The sequence below is a fragment of the Ascaphus truei genome, chromosome 3 (assembly GCF_040206685.1).
Source record: "Ascaphus truei isolate aAscTru1 chromosome 3, aAscTru1.hap1, whole genome shotgun sequence".
In the NCBI taxonomy this organism is placed as follows: Eukaryota; Metazoa; Chordata; class Amphibia; order Anura; family Ascaphidae; genus Ascaphus; species Ascaphus truei.
Window position 1 is genome coordinate 199,047,575 of NC_134485.1, and position 5,341 is coordinate 199,052,915.

Below are 5,341 nucleotides of genomic sequence, written 5' to 3' on the forward strand. Positions count from 1 at the left end.
TACCTTCTGGGGGTCTGGGCCGGGGGGGTCTGGGCCGGGGAACTCTGTCCAGAGGTGTGAAGTATGGCACTTAGTACAAGTACCCATGTCCTGCTCTTCTCCGCCCTAGAACACTTAATCAGAGTGAGGTAGCCTTTGATTAGGGGATTTGGTGTAGACATACGGTCGCCCCCTGATCATTAACATACTGCAGGGGCTTTATACTAGGTACCAAATACAGTATTTTTCCACAATCATATATATTAAAATAATCCGTTCAACTGGGCCGAGTGGGCTAGAAATTGCCAGACCCACAGGCCGGAGGGGACTCTCGATGGTGGCCAAGTTTCAGCTCGCTATGACCCACCGAACCGGAGATAACAATATATCACTTTAACTGCACATTTATAGAAGTTGCATTTCTCCGCCACTGAAGTCAATGGCAGAATCACATTTTAAACAGTTACCCTTACTCCGTTCTGTTGATCGGAGAGGGCAGGAATTTGCCATGCAATCATGCCGGAGCAGTGACTACATGGTGGCCAAATCCCAGTCCTCTAATCCTTACAGAACCGGAGATATGGATTTTCACTTTTTCCACTTTTGGACTTTGTATTTTTAAAGCCACACGGCTTTTCTCCGCCATTGCGGTCAATGGTGGGACCCTCATAGCGGCCGCGACCCTTTCCCGTGCCCATCGGACCCTGTTGGGGTCGAGTAAGGGGGTCCCCCTGAGCTAGGGGCAAAAAGAATTAACCCGCTAGTTGCCCTAGGACCGGAGATACAATTGTAATATGACTGAACTTGGCCGTGACCAAGTTCCCACGCCAATTGAGTGATCAAAGCTGCTTTAGTTCAATTGTATCCGCTTTCGGGGTTTGCGGTTTGGCCGGCTGCCAGCTTGTTCCTGGAGGTCGGACTCGAGGAATCCCCATTGAAATACATTACGCCAGCGTTTCCCAAATGGTGGGTCGCGACCCGGCACCGGGCCACGGCACCAAAATTGCCGGGTCGCAGCGAGGCTGGCCGCGCGGTGTCTCCCGTCCCCCCCGCTCAAGTTAAAAAACAAAGGCGGCAATTCCCCCTGCGGTCCCGCGCGCTTGCGCAGGGCAAGCAGGGCCCGCTCCCTTCCTCCCCCCCGCTCCCAACGTGGGACGGAGGAGGAAGTACCAGCTCCTCTGCGGCCCGCACGTTACATGGGGGAGGGTGGAAGTACAAGCTCCTACTGCGGCCCGCTTCCCCCCGCGGCCAGCTTCCCGAGCTCACCTCCCGTGGCACCCCCTCCCGAGCCCACCTCCCGTGCCCCCAAGCCCACCTCCCGTCCCGGGCACCAGGGGATATCGGGGGCAGCAGGGGAAAGCGTCCGGCGGCAAGGTAAGTCACCCCACCCAGTCACTGCCTCCCACCCAAGTTTTCAGCCCGCTCTGCCCAGCCGAACGGATTATTTTACTATGTTTAGATATTAAGAAATGTACTGTATTTTGGGTCTGGTATAAAAGTCCGCGAAAGATACTGGCTCTGCTAAATGTTAATGCTTAAGGGGGCGACCAGTTGTCTACAACAGAACCCCTGATCAATGGCTTCACCACTCAGATTTTGTAAACTAGGGCGGAGAAACGCAGAGCTTGAGTGGTCTGTAAGTGTTGTAATTCACACTTACAGACAAAGGATTTCCTGACCAGATACATGTCTGGTAGACTGTAAGGCGCCTTTCCTTTAGTGTGGGGCTAGTGAAATGGGACCCCAGGTGGAAAAAGTGCGTATGTGCCAACTAGCTGGGGGCATGGTCCAACAATGCTTCCTACGTTTGCTGGCACAGAGGGATTGGGTGCAGGTAATTGTTAACCTGGCCCCCAATGCCAAGGTATAGGGCTAGAATCCCATATAAACCAGTGTAAGCCCTATGCCCAGTGTCTTCGTTACTACATCTACTTGTTACCTCATGCCTGAATGAATTGCCAATCCAGATCCTGATTGCACAAATAACATACAGAATATAACACTTACTTAGGGGTTGGACAATGAAGCAATCTGGCGTATTCACCTTCTTTAAGGAATAAACTATATCTTACTATATAGAATTGAAAGCACTGTATGCCTGTCTGGATGTCTGGATGTCCGGTCCCTAGGGACAATCGCATTGCACCTTTGGCCTGTCACTCCGCCTCAGGCCATGCCCGCCCCCACACCATGGCCGCCCCCGCACACCTCTCATTGGTCGTCCATGCCCGCCCCCCGCACTATGCCCGCCCCCGCACACCTCTCATTGGTCTGCGGCCAACACCACTGCCACACTGTGACAACCCTCACTGAGCTACACCACTGACACACTCTCCCACCCCTCACTGAGCTTTGGGAATCGCAGCACCTAACCCTCACTGCTCTGAGACATTTGCACCTCTGAGACATTTGAAACTTTTTTGGGACCACGCTTCACAACTCTCAACAGACAAAACCCTGCACACCTGCTACCAATCAGGTACAGACTCTTTCCTCCATAAATATTTATTTCACCACTGCAAACATACACCGCACAATCACATCCACACACTTCCTCTTCAAAACACCACCCCCACCCCCCCCAGCCCACATCGCTGTCTGCTCCAGGCCTACCGACACACCATTAACTCCCCCCCCCCCCCGCTCATCTCCTCCGGAGGCCGCAACACACCATTACCCCCCCCCCCGGTCCTCGCCGACGCCCACTGCACGGAGCTCCTCCACAGGCCGCAACCCGCCATTAACCCCCCCGCTCTCACCTCAGCCCACTGCACGGAGCTCCTACACAGGCCCCCAGCATTAACCCCCCCCCCTCTCCTCACCTCAGCCCACTGCACGGAGCTCCTACACAGGCCCCCAGCATTAAACCCCCCCCCGCTCCTCACCTCAGCCCACTGCACGGAGCTCCTACACAGGCCCCCAGCATTAAACCCCCCCCCCGCTCCTCACCTCAGCCCACTGCACGGAGCTCCTACACAGGCCCCCAGCATTAACCCCCCCCGCTCCTCACCTCAGCCCACTGCACGGAGCTCCTACACAGGCCCCCAGCATTAACCCCCCCCCCCGCTCCTCACCTCAGCCCACTGCACGGAGCTCCTACACAGGCCCCCAGCATTAACCCCCCCCCGCTCCTCACCTCGCCGTACACCACTGCACGGAGCTCCTACACAGGCCCCCAGCATTAACCCCCCCGCTCCTCACCTCAGCCCACTGCACGGAGCTCCTACACAGGCCCCCAGCATTAACCCCCCCCCGCTCCTCACCTCAGCCCACTGCACGGAGCTCCTACACAGGCCCCCAGCATTAACCCCCCCGCTCCTCACCTCAGCCCACTGCACGGAGCTCCTACACAGGCCCCCAGCATTAACCCCCCCCCCGCTCCTCACCTCAGCCCACTGCACGGAGCTCCTACACAGGCCCCCAGCATTAACCCCCCCCGCTCCTCACCTCAGCCCACTGCACGGAGCTCCTACACAGGCCCCCAGCATTAACCCCCCCGCTCCTCACCTCAGCCCACTGCACGGAGCTCCTACACAGGCCCCCAGCATTAACCCCCCCGCTCCTCACCTCAGCCCACTGCACGGAGCTCCTACACAGGCCCCCAGCATTAACCCCCCCCCCCCGCTCCTCACCTCAGCCCACTGCACGGAGCTCCTACACAGGCCCCCAGCATTAACCCCCCCCCCGCTCCTCACCTCAGCCCACTGCACGGAGCTCCTACACAGGCCCCCAGCATTAACCCCCCCGCTCCTCACCTCAGCCCACTGCACGGAGCTCCTACACAGGCCCCCAGCATTAACCCCCCCCCCCGCTCCTCACCTCAGCCCACTGCACGGAGCTCCTACACAGGCCCCCAGCATTAACCCCCCCCGCTCCTCACCTCAGCCCACTGCACGGAGCTCCTACACAGGCCCCCAGCATTAACCCCCCCGCTCCTCACCTCAGCCCACTGCACGGAGCTCCTACACAGGCCCCCAGCATTAACCCCCCCGCTCCTCACCTCAGCCCACTGCACGGAGCTCCTACACAGGCCCCCAGCATTAACCCCCCCGCTCCTCACCTCAGCCCACTGCACGGAGCTCCTACACAGGCCCCCAGCATTAACCCCCCCGCTCCTCACCTCAGCCCACTGCACGGAGCTCCTACACAGGCCCCCAGCATTAACCCCCCGCTCTCACGGTTCACATCCCGGGCAACGCCGGGTCTCTCAGCTAGTTTATTATATCTAAGTCGTGTTCAATTCAACCCAGATTTTGTGTATACTATAACCCTTCACAAGTTACTGTGACACCTGCCATTCTGCTCAGTGTCAGACGTGCGCCCCTTCATGTTTTTTTTATAATTTTCATAGTGCTGATTAATATGTAATTTTTTTTGTAATAAAATATAGTAAAATGTCCTTTAGATTCTAAGCTCTCACGAGCAGGGCCCTCATTACCTTCTGTATCAGTATCTGATGTTACTCTGTACCCCCATTGTACTGCGCAATATGTTGGCATTTTACAAATAAAGGATAATAATAATAATAATAATGTCACTATTGTATTTGATATATCATTTGACTATGACATGATCTCCCATTACTCTCTGTTTGTTGGTTTATGGGTGGCAGGACTGAATCATTGACACTGCTGATATGGAGTTACACATCACACTAGGAAACAAAAAACACAACACTGCTGCCAAACCTGGGCTCTGACACCCAACTTTAGCTCCCGATTCCCCGGGCGAATCCACCAAGACCCGCCCCTACAGCCAAGAAACGTCACAGTCAACCAATGACAAGCCGCAACCCGGGCACGTGCTCCGTGTTTACAAAGGCGAACGCCAACGGTTTGTTTTCGGACTCAGTTCAGTGCACGAGAGGGGGGACATCACCGCGAGCCAACGCGTCATAACCGGCATTGAGTTTGAAAATATAACGGTCCACCGCCACCACCATGGCCGCAGATACGGAGAGTCTGGCGGTTTTCGAGCATGAGCACTACGATGAGTACGAGTACTACAACCTGCAGGAGTACGGCTGCGGGGCCGGGGGCAAGGGCGGACCAAGCGGGAGATCGAGCTGAACGGTAACCGCCACGTCCCGGCCGGGCACGAGAGGAAGATCGAGGAGAAGCTGCACAACAGCGAGATGAAGAGAAGGAGCCTGCCCAGCTAAGGACCGGGGGGAGCCGCCGCCTCTGCACGGGCAGGTGAGGGGGGAGAACCTCGTCATAAGACCCCGATTACAGTATGTGATATCACCCTTCAGGGTCAGAGAGCCACTTCTGTTGTATAAAGGTGAATTTATTCTCGAGGGCGGAATATGGTATTTAAATATTTAGTGCGGCTTGATGGGGAATTTCGTTGTGGTGGATTA

At 56.2% G+C, this 5,341-nt stretch overlaps 1 long non-coding RNA gene across 1 annotated transcript in view; it reads left to right on the top strand.

Annotated features, from left to right (window-relative positions):
• Positions 1-5,173: 5,173 nt before the first annotated feature.
• Positions 5,174-5,341, top strand: part of LOC142489348 (uncharacterized) — a 13,421-nt gene continuing 13,253 nt past the window's right edge. Inside the window, exon 1 of the long non-coding RNA XR_012799845.1 lies at positions 5,174-5,262. This is a non-coding gene — a long non-coding RNA (uncharacterized LOC142489348). The remainder of the gene's footprint in view (positions 5,263-5,341) is intronic.